At 43.2% G+C, this 12,106-nt stretch overlaps 1 protein-coding gene across 4 annotated transcripts in view; it reads right to left on the bottom strand.

Annotated features, from left to right (window-relative positions):
* The window catches only part of ube2e2 (ubiquitin-conjugating enzyme E2E 2), a 321,809-nt gene that overhangs the window by 262,518 nt on the left and 47,185 nt on the right, over nt 1-12,106 (bottom strand). The gene's annotated exons all lie outside the window — the stretch shown is intronic.

The raw sequence follows: 12,106 nt of genomic DNA, 5'->3' as shown, positions 1-12,106 counted from the left end.
AAATGCACAACTGATCTCACTAAGGACTAGAAACAGGCACAGGGTAATGAAAGCATGGGTTAACCAAAAGTGGCAGTTTATAGTGACACAGAACCTCTGAGAGAGACCAGTGAATACAAGAGAGATGATTATCCTGCTGCCTGCAAATTGTCAAATTAACCTGAACCCCTAAATTCGACATTTGGTCTACCAGATTGTGAGGGCAATCACAAAGCATTATTCTATGCTCCTTCATATATTGTGTGCGTATGTCTTATTAAATCATGCGCATTTTTTCCATGCTCTTTCATATTGTGAGTATATGTGCTTCATTCCCATGCTCTTCTATTAATTGTTGTGTTTTAATAAAAGTAATGTTTGATAGCAAACCCTTGTGTCCAGATTCGTCTCTCACAGACCTGACACTTTTTCAACAAAATGACCAGTGCAGGGACTGACAGTGCTACTCATCTAGCATATAAAACCAGGAGAATATTTTTGAGCCATTTTTTGGGGAAAACCAAGTGGGTATAACATGCTGTCAAATACGGTATGTTATACATGACATTAGACACAGATGCCAATGCTATTGAGTTACACGTCCTGCTTCTTTTGTTGGTGGAATGCCGGTACACTGTCTAAAATCGCGAACAGAAATGGAGATTTGCTTGTTCCTGTGTGATCTAACAATGCTGGGATATCAGAGTCTCTTCATAATGGTAAAATCCCCTTAAGTCTGTGTAAAAAATCATAAAAGAGATGGTCATGATTTCAGAAATTACTGTGACATGAGGAATATGAAAAGGAAATTATATCTTGAATTTAATGCAAGATGATTTAAATGCAAGAGCCCAATTACATTTTTCTCCAATTAGAAGGCTTGGCGAGATCATATTTCCAATATTGTATCCAGGTATAAGGGATAGAGTATTCTAACAAAATACAAAATGCAGTCAGGGTTCATCAAATTGATTCCTGCAATAGTAAATAGTTGCACAAGAAGATATTAATCAGACAGGATGTATCCCCTTGTTTGGAAAAATAAAATGTAGAAAATGTTTCAGAGGCTTGATAGGGCAATTGTTTTTCCCCACTGGCATGACTGAAAACAAGGATCATAGTTTCAAAACCAGGAGTCAGATATTCAAGATATAGCGTTAAGAACTTTCTTCACCTAGCAAGTCAGAAAACATTGGAATTGTCAAACCATAAATGCTATGGAAGCTCAGTGGTTGTCAAGATGGGAAGCAATGGATAAACTTACTGACTGACAGAAAGGCCGAATAGCCTACTCCTGCCTGGATATGCTATTGTTTTTTAAAGTTCTAATATATTGACATATGAACTGAAACTGAGATATGATCTAACTGGCAATTTGGACCTTTTAGAACAAAAGAAAGCTACAATTCACAGTCTGAATTTCTGCATGATCTACAAAAAGTTCTCAATCCCAAGGATCTCAGATTCAAGATCAACTTTCACATGTAAGGTAACAACATCCAGCTCTACCTGACCACCATCTCTTTTGATTATCGATGGTCTTTAAATCATTGGACATAGATATAGATCAGTTTAATAATTTTTTTTGCATCAACTATATTTGATGCCACAAAAATTGAATAAGGTGAAATCAGATTTACCAGATCAATGTTTTAGGTGTGGTGAAAAGACAGGAACTTTCTTGCATTCTGGTCAACCATTGTGAGAAGGTAATGTGTACCTTTGGATATGGGTAGGGGCCCTCACAATGTCAACATCCATGTGGCTGAATCAGTGACGTGCTGGCTCAAATGTCTGTAGTGGAGCTTTAATAGTTTTGATTTTGGATGATTGGCACTGAGTACAAGTCCTGGCCCACAGGGCGACCTCTTTGCGGAGGCCATGCCAGACATACCTGTCGCCACCATTTTGACTGTGCCACCATTTTGACTGTAGTCCTGATGGCGGGGTGATCCAAGTTGTGGACCGAGTTGAAGACCTGCCTCTTCCATGCAGCCAGAATGACAGAGCGAGGTTTACCCATCAAAGTATCACAGAGCAGCATGGGGGCAATCTGGATGTCCTCCAGTTGTAAGCCAGTGAGTGCTGTCCAATACGCCAGAATGTCAGGGTCTGCTTGCTGCGCATCAGCCAAGGCCGCCTAGTCGATGCCAGAGGTAGGGTCGTGCCAAGATAGCCGGACAGGATAGGGCGTCAGTCACCACATTGGATTTGCCTGCTATGTGTTCAATGTCTGTTGTAAATTCGGAAATGAAGGACAGGTACCGCTGTTGCCTGGCTGACTATGGATCTGAAACCTTACTGAAGATTAAGGTAAGGGGTTTGTGGTTTGTGTAAATTTTGAACTTCCTGTCCTCCAGGAAGTAATGAAAGTGCCAAATTGCCAGGTATAAGGCTAACAGTTCTCTATCAAAGGCACTGTACTTGAGCTCTGGTGGCCTGAGGTGTTTACTGTAAAAGGCCAGAGGTTGCCAATGTCCATTCACCAGTTGCTCAAGTACACTCCAGACCGTTATGCTGGAGGCGTCTGTCCACGGGTCCATGAGGAGGATGGTGTTGGCTAGGGTGTTATTGGTGGCATGGAAGGCTTTGGGCACCTCCTAGGTCCATTACATGATTTTACTGGGTCTTGCCATGAGGGTAAAAAGTGGGCTCATGATGCAGGCTGCTGCAGGTATGAAGCGGTGATAAAAGTTGACCATACCTGCAAATTCTTGTAGTCCCCTCACAGTCGATGGCATGAGGAAAGATAGAATAGCATCCACCTTAGTGGTTAACAGTCTGGCTCCATGTTGGTCGATATTATGGCCCAGGAAGTCAATGGTCTCTTAGCCAAACTGGCACTTGGATCGTTTGATGGTTAGGCCAAAATCACTCAGTCTGGAGAATAATTGTTTTAGTTGAGTGGCATGCTCGGTGCGGGTGTGGCTGGCAATTAAAATGCTGTTGAGGTAGACAAAGGCAAAATGCAGATACCGGCCCAATGCATCCATCAGCCTCTGGAAAGTCTGAGCCACATTTTATAACGCTAAGGGCATGCAGAGAAATTCAAACAACCCAAAGGGGGTTATGATGGTGGTTTTTAGGATGTCTTTGGCATATACTGGAATCTGGTGATAGCCCCTGATGAGGTCCACCTTTGAGAATATCCATGTCCCTTACAGGTTAGTGGTGAAGTCTTGGATGTGGGGCACAGGATATCTGTCTGGTATGGTGGCTTCGTTGAGGCAGCGGTAGTCTCCATACAGCCTCCAACCACCCATTGCCTTGGGGACCATGTGGAGAGGGGAGGCACAAGGACTATCAGAGTGCCACACAATGCTGAGTTCCTCCATCTTTTTGAACTCGTCCTTGGCTAGGTTGAGTTTCTCGGGGGGGGGGAAGTCGCTGTGCCCTGGCGTGGAGGGGAGGGCCCTCTATAAAGATTTGGTGCCTCACTCATGTTTGGGTTCTGCAAAATGGAAATGAGGCTTAGTGATGGAGGGGAATTCTGCTAGGACCCTAGCAAATTCATTATTGGCAGTACTCACTGTGTGCAGTTTGAGGCTGGTGAGTTCAGTGTCCTTGAGCAAGAGTGACTGAAATGTCCGGGCTTCCACCAGCCAGCGCCCCTTGATATCCACCAGGAGTGAGTTGGCCTGCAGGAAATCTGCATCCAGTAATGGTTGTTGCACAGCCACCACTGTAAACTTCCAAGCGAACTGTCTGTCCCTGAAGCATAGGGGAATGGTGCAGGTGCCGAATGTTCAGATGTTGGAGCCATTTGCCGCTTGGAGCAGCACTTTGCCCACTTTGCCACAGTGGAACTCCAGGCTGGTCTGGGGAAAGACGCTGTATTGTGCCCCAGTGTCCAGTCATCACAGCCATTAACGATGACCAGTCTTGGCGTTTCCCTGAAATGCACAGGGGGAGTGGAATTGACAGGCCTCGGAACCCCACCAGTGATAGAAACAGTACTGCTCACCTGTGGGGCATGGCGTTTGGGTGGTCAGCTGGACGATGGTCTTCCTGACTGGGCGGTGATGATGTGGTGTTGTCACCTGCTTGAGTAAAGTGCAGGTGTCTCTCTTCGCTGCCCATAGCAGGTCTGCTCAGGCAGCCACCTTCCTGGGGTCATTGAAGTCTTCCTCTCCGATGAGCAGCCGGATGTCCTCGGGCAGTCTCTCCAGGAAGAGCAAGCAGGAGGTGTGGCCATTGTTGAGAATGAGCATGTCGCTCATGAGGATGGAAGGGGCCCTGTTCCCCAAACCGAAAATATGTAACAGTTAGGCAGCGTGCTCGTGCTTTGAGAGCCTGTAAGTGCAGGTTAACTGCTCTTTGATGGCCACATACCTTCCTTGTTGCAGGGACTGCTTGAGGAAGTCGATGGTGTGGGCTGTGGTGTCCTGATCGAGGGCACCGATCACGTGGTAGTAGCATGTGTCATCGGCAGAGGTCCGTTGAATGGTGAACTGCGCCTCGGCTTGCTGGAACCACACCCGTGGTTGTGAAGTCCAGAAGCCAGGCAGCTTCAGTGCTGCAGTGTTGATCGCAGATTGCTCTTCCATCTTTGCATCAAAAACGCTGTTTGGACCAGTCGGGGTCACCACTGTAGCGAGGTCACTACAGCTACAGCTAGGTTACAGTTCTCGGTTATAGCCCTAAGGCTGTAGCTCGAATCCGTAGGAGAAGAAAGACTCACACACCAGTAGAGTGTAATCAACACTGATTTTATTCAGTGGCAGCCTTGCCTTTTATAGTCAGCTCGGCTGCGTCACCACTGGGCATGGCTTGAGTGGGCCGGCTGCTAATTGGTTACCTCGGATGCCTGGGCCTCGATTGGGACCCCTGCGATCCACTGGTGGTGATTGGCCAGTTTCATCACTCTTCCGGCAGCCTATGGAAACAGGTGATTCAACCTGCATGATGTTTTGCTTGTCGCCGCGCTCGACAGACACTTCCTGTTTTGGCCCGAAGTGCAGGCCGTTACAATATAAACATTTAATGTTTTGTATTACATGTTTGGAAAATTGAAAATATTTTTTAAAATTGTATATTTTGTCATGAAATGAGCTTTGGGCCATCACGAAGATCACTCACCCATTTCTGAAACCCCACAGCAAGATTGGCATAGCAGTTAGCGCAACACCTTTACAGCACCAGTGATCAAGATCTGGATTCGAAACCCATGCTGTCTGTAAGGAGTTTGTATGTTCTCCCCATGTTTGTGTGGGTTTTCCTTGGGGACTCCAGTTTCCTCCCACCATTCGAAACGAACCGGGGGTTGTAAGTTAATTGGCCGGCATGGGCTTGTGGGCCGAAACGGCCTGTTACCATGGTGTACATCTAAATTTAAAAGTAATTTTAATTTAATACTGTATGTTACTGAAACACTCATCCATCCACGTGTCACCTCTAGATTTAACTATTTGAATTTCATTCTGTCCATCCAACTGATACTATCTTCCATAAACCTAAGGTCATTCAAAATTTTGTTACTTCCATCTCATCTGGTTCACCCATGACTTCTGTAATTGATGACCTACATAAATCTCTAGTTAAGTCATGCCTCAATGAATAATCTTTTTTAAAAAAAATTATTTCCATATTCCATTCTCTCCCTTTTTCAGTCATCTCCTTCAGTCCTACAACCCACAAAGATGGACTTTCCTGCAATTCTATTCTCTTTATGATTTTGGAAGTGCTGCATGGATAGTAGATAACCCTTCAGCAATGAACCCCCAAAATCTCAAAATTATATCTTTAAAACTCCTCAGCACTCTTTCCTTCCATAAATATTCCTTCAGATTGATCAACTTGATCAAAATATTGGTCATCTACCTGTATAATTTTAGACAGCACTGCATCATAATTTGCTTGATAATTTGCCCATTAAATGCTTCTGAAAATTCTACTTTGTTGCAGACAACATATAAAAGTTGTTGAAGTAATCAAAATATTGACAGAACCTATTGAAAATCTTGCTGTTTGAAGGCCTGCATTTTTACAAATCATCAAACTGACTGCTCAACAATATATACGTGGATCTTGTTGAAACCAACAGAGCATCTAAAGTAGGAGCCAGATTTAATTGTTGCATTCAAATTAAATGTTTTTATTTTTATCATCTATCAATGGATTATATATAATTGGTGATGTGCAAAATACAGCTGACGATGAAAGGAAAGGCTGAATGAAGGCGAGAGACAGGTCATCTGATGTGTGGCCAGCGCTACTGGCTTTGGACAAAAAAGGAAAGAAAAGGGACAGATACTTCTCAAACGAGGCCAAGAAGTCCTCCATGCTGATGCTGAAGAGGCAATGGGGGAGAAAACACATTGCAAACGAGGTCACACCTGGAGATACCCCAAGAGATCTAAATAAACACACCAATGGATGATTAAATGGCTGATATCATTAAGATCATTTAAGACCATTGTACTTTTGTACAAAATTCTTTGCACATTTTATTAAATACTTTTCCCACAATGATTTCTAACTTACAAACTATAGCTAATACATGTATCTATCTACAAATTACTGACACCCTCCCCTGACCCTACATGACTTTTTCTTTCAGAAAGTTGAAGGTTTCATGTGGTCAGAAAGCATTGTAACTAGGAAATGGTACCATTTTCTAGTTTCCATGTTATCTTCCAATGCCATAATTTTTACATGTATAAATAGCATATGAGCTTCTGGCCTAACCAATTTTCAGGGAGGAAGATGTACTAAAAGTATGCACAATAATTTTTTTTAAATCTGCAAAATATTGAAGGAAAAGTAGGAGTAAAGAAGCCCAATTTTGGAGCCAAGTAACCAATAATGCAAGTCTGAGATTACTATGAAGTATTGCTGGTTTTCACAATTCCATATAACTACACACATGGTTCATTCACTGACTGAGACAATCAATGTGTTGTTGATAACAGCGCAATTGATAACAGCACTCATTCAGGTTAACTGCAGGAGCCGAAACACAATTTATTGTTATATTCTCAATGGTCAGTGGCTACACTGTATGCAAGTGTGCATTTATGGAAATGTTGCAATGTGCAGTTAAAGTAAGTGGAAACTGTATTGTACAACTGCTATATTTGTTTATTTTCCAAATGTGAAATAAACAACAGCAAAACCATTACCTCCTTTACTAATTAATTAACCAGCCTCGGAAATATGCTTAATTCTCTGAAAAATTACCTGTTAGCATAACTAGTTGGGGAACTTGGTAAGCAGTTCTCACCATAGTTCAGATATCATATCGTATATACTTGTGTAAAAGTCATTCTCAGGTAAAAGATGTCCTCCTATTTTTTGCCAAAATATCTGGAAATTTCCATACATTTCATGTAAAAGTCAACCCTAGCCTCTCACCTTGGCCTCAGCCACCCACAGGCTGGAGTCCCTAATGCCTCAGTCATGAACTCACGCCTTGGCCCTGGTTGCCCACAAACTGGAGATCCCAACGCCTTTGACACGGATTTCCTACCCAGTCCCAGCTCCACAGATCAGAGCTCCCAGTGCCTCCATCGACCCAGATACTCACCACAGTCCTGACCTCCCATACTGGCGTCCATGCTGACTCCGTAGCCAGTTACCACACCAACCACAGCCTCTGCAAGGTTGACACTGCTGCTGGATCCCACAGGCTTAATCTCCTCCTCCTCCCCACTCCTTACCCTTCCCTATCCACTCATCCCTCTCCTACTCAACCCCAATCTCCTCCTTTGAGCTCCCCCTTTCTTCCCAACCCTTTCTGTCTTTGCTTCAATCATGGTGTCTACAGTCATTCGTGTTTTACTCTTGCTGTTTTTGTGACTTAGTAGGACATGCGTTTTAATGATTTTAAAAAATATATAGTATGTACATTATGTTTTTGTTCTTTATTCATTTAAAGATCATTTTGGACTTCTGCTATTGATATGGTACAGCATTTTAGATTCTAGTGTGAATTTCAGTCCCTTAAAAGCAGTATCCATGTAATAGTTCTACTTTATAAATATAACATTATAAAATGGTCGAGAAAATTTGACTTTTACACAAGTATGTATGGTATTTGCCGAGAAATTTATTTCCATTTACCATGATGCATTATCACCATCCACCTCTGAATTTTGGAGTACAAATATCCTAATGAAAAAATGAATTCCAGGCAATTATTTTCTGATTTGTAAGAGATTTTCAATAAAATTCACTGGATTAAAGGGTGAGTTGTAAAGGGCAACATATATATGATGTCAACAATAATAATCTGATTTATGGCAAAACATTGACATTTTATATTTCTTACATTGTTGTTTATTTTTTTATTTAACTTATCTTTTGACTTTTGAGGAGGTTACCAGCAAAGTTGATGAAGGGAAGGCCATAGATGTTGTCGATATGAACTTTAGTAAGGCCTATAAAAAGGTCCCACATGGGGGTTTAGTCAGAAAAGTTCAGTTGATAGGTATTCATGAGGTAGTAAATTTGATTAGACATTGGCTTTAAGGGAGAAGCCAGAGAGTAATAGAGGTGATTGCATCTCTGAGTAGAGGCCTATGACTTGTGGTGTGCCTCAAGGATTGATGCTGTTTGTCATATCAATGATCTGGATGATAATGTGGTAAATTGGATCAGCAACTTTGCAGATGACACAAAGATTGGAGGTGTAGTGGACAGCAAGGAAGGATTTCAAAGCTTGCAGAGAGATCTGGACCAAATGGAAAAATGGGCTGCAAAATAGCAAATGGAATTTAATGCAGACAAGTGTAAAGTGTTGCGTTTTGGAAGGAAATACACAGTAAATGGTGGGGCATAGAGGAGTGTGGTAGATTTTAAATGTTAAATTTAGACATGTAGCATGATAATGGGCCCTTTTGGTCCACGAGCCCTTGCCACCCAATTACACCCAATTAACCTACAACCCCAGTACGTTTTGAACAGTGCGAGAAAACCCGAGTGCCTGGAGTAAACCCACGCAGCTGTGGAGAGAACATGAAAACTCCTTACAGACAGTACCAGATTCAAGTCCCAGAATATGGCACTATATCAGTGTTGCACTAACCAGTACATTAACCATGCCGCTGCAGAACAGAGGGATCTGGGAATACAGATACATAATTCCCTGAAAGTGGCATCAGAGATACAGAGGTAAAGGAAGCTTTTGGCACATTGGCCTTCCTAAATCAAAGTACTGAGTAGAGGAGTTGGGATGTTATAGTACTGTAGTTCAGGTACACGATCCTTTATCCGGACATCTAAAATCCGGAAAGCTCCAAAATCCGGCAAGTGAGGAGAGAGGCGGCAGTGCGAGTCGGGCAGCCATGAGACCGGCAGTGTGAGTCGGGCGGGCGATGGGGGGGAAGACCGGCAGCGCGAGTCAGGTGGGCGATGGGGGGGAGACCAGCAGCATGAGTTGGGTGGGCGAGGGGAGGAGACTGGCAGCGCGAGTCGGGCGGGGGAGGGGAGGAGACCAGCAGTGCGAGTCGGGCAGGCGAGGGGGGAGGGAGACCGGCAGTGCGAGTCGGGCGGGGGAGGGGAGGAGACCAGCAGTGCGAGTCGGGCAGGCGAGGGGGGAGACCGGCAGTGCGAGTCGGGCAGGCAAGGGGGAGGGAGACCGGCAGCACGAGTTGGGCAGGCGAAGGGCGAGGGAGACCAGCAGCGTGTGTTGGGCAGGCGAAGGGGAAGGGGAAGGGAGACCGGCAGCACAAGTTGGGTGGGCAAGGGGGGGTGGGGGGAGACGGCAGGGTGACCAGAAGGGAGTGGGGGTGGATACAGCAGCACAATTCAGGTGGGCTTAAATCTGGCTTTCCGAAATTTGGAACACACTGTCCCCCAAGGGTTCCAGATAAAGGATCGTGTACCTGCACAAAACATGGGTGAGGCCAATTTTGGAGTAGTGTGTGTAGTTTTGGTCACCTAACTAAAGGAAGAATGTCATTAAGTTTGAAAGAATGCATAGAAGATTTACAAGGATGAGGCAGGGACTTGAACAACTGAGTTACAGGGAAAGCTTATAAACAGGTTAGGACTTTATTTCCTGGAGCTTAGAGAGTGAGGGGAGATTTGATAGGGATATGCAAAATTATGATGGGCATAGAGAGAGAAAATGCAAGCAAGCTTTTTCTACCTAGGTTAGCTGAAATAAAATCTAAAGGACATGGGTTAAGGGTGAAAGGGGAAAAGTTTAAAGTGAATATTATGGTGAACATCCTCACACAGAGAGTGGTGAGTGTGCAGAATGAGCTGCCAGATGAATTGGTAAATTAAAGCTCAAATTTAAAATTTAAGAAGAATTTGGACAGGTATACAGACGCAAGGGGTATGGAGAGATATGGTCCAGATGCAGGACAGTGGGACTTGGCAGAATAATAGTTCAGTAGAAGAGCTAAAGTTCCTGTTTCTGTTCTGTAATCTTCTATGGTTCTTATTTTCATGTATTGATGTATTAACACATTGCTGTCAACACTTTTAAATTCAATACAAATGTGTCAATGCAGCCATTAAGAATTGAGAAGCTATTCAGCCTTAGCTCTGTTGTATCCAGGTCAGCATACAACTTTGATTGATGCTTCAGTATATTTGCAGAATTTATCTTTAGGGTAGACATAAATATACCATGGCATTTCTATAAAAAGGAGAGCTATTCCAATGTTCTGTGCAACTCTCCTGTTTTAACCAACTACACAAAAGCAACTAATAAACAACTTTAAAATTAATCTCTGATAGTACTAAATAGAATGAATTTTAGAGGCACATTGCAATATGTTGGCACTACCATATTGCAGTTTAGCACTATTGATCAGCAATGAATTTCCAGAAAAAATATCCTTGACTTTATAATAGAAATGACAAGCTCATGCTATTTGGTGCAAGAATAACAACCCGAGACTCAATGTGAACAAGATGAAGGAGATAATTTTGGATTTCAGGAAGACCAGGAATGACTGCCCTCAACTACACATCAATAACTCAGTAGCAGAGAGAGTACAGAGCTCTGTTTTTTGGAGTCCACCTAACATGTGATCTATCATGGACACACAACATCTCCTCCCTTGTCAGGAAGATACAACAGCGATAGGAAGACTGAAGCGGGCAAGGCTACCAGCCACCATCATGTCAACTTTTGACAGGAGACCTGTCAAGAGCATCGTTACTGGCTGCAAAACAGTGTAGTACAGTTGATCAATTCACAGAACCATAAGAGTGGCAGAGAGGTCTCCCTCCTCCAATCAATGTGATCTACTGGGATCATTGTCTGAGGAGGGTACACAACATTGTTGAGGATCCCTACTATTCAGCAATTCCTGTTGAGAAGGAGATACAGAAGTACCAGAGCCACCACCACCTGGCTGAGAAACAGCTTCTTCCCATGGGCAGTAAGAATTCTTAATGACCAAAGGAACTGCACATACTAACAATCTGAGAGTCTAATATTTACTAAACAATATTTATTTATTTTATAAATGTATACTTGTCCGGTATGTAAGGTTTGTCTTTTTGAGTGTTATGCCTAGTTGTATGTCTGCATATTTTGCACCGAGAACTGGGTTGTACTTGTGCAGTCGGATGAAAATGAACTTGAACTTGAATGGTTAGCACAAGATTGAGTTAGTACTGACTATTAATTCCAGATCTGAATCTTTTAAAGTGGGGGTGGGGGTGGTGCAAGTTAGTCCTCAGAACAAACAACTTTTCACAAAAGTAATGGTTGAACAAGGCAGAAAACAACTCCACCACCCTGCACCGCCCCCCCCCACCCCCGTTGCAGTACATTAGAGACATCCTACCCCATTGGGAGACCCAAACTCATTTCAGATAAGGAATTAAAAAACAAAGTGTGCAGTTGCTGGGATCAAGTGCAAAACACAAAAGTGCTGGAGAAACTCAGCAAGTCACACAGCATCCATAGAAAATGAAGAGTAACCAACATTTCGGGCCTGGACTCTCTGTCAGGTACCTGTTGCCCATGGAGATGGAAGGGGCTAGGGTAGATATGTAGGTAATGGAAAATATGCAGGTGAGGGCAGAGTTGATGCTGTGGAGCAGGAAACCATGTTATGGTCACGTTCTTACAAATCTTTTTAAGAAAGTTGTTTGTTCAAGACATTGCATAAGTACGTTGTAAATTCACACAATTTGATAATACTGAAGAAAATAGGTGGTG

This window comes from Narcine bancroftii, chromosome 1 (genome assembly GCF_036971445.1).
Source record: "Narcine bancroftii isolate sNarBan1 chromosome 1, sNarBan1.hap1, whole genome shotgun sequence".
Classification (NCBI taxonomy): domain Eukaryota; kingdom Metazoa; phylum Chordata; class Chondrichthyes; order Torpediniformes; family Narcinidae; genus Narcine; species Narcine bancroftii.
Note: the sequence above shows the minus strand (reverse complement) of the source record. Positions and strands in the feature narration are given on the sequence as shown.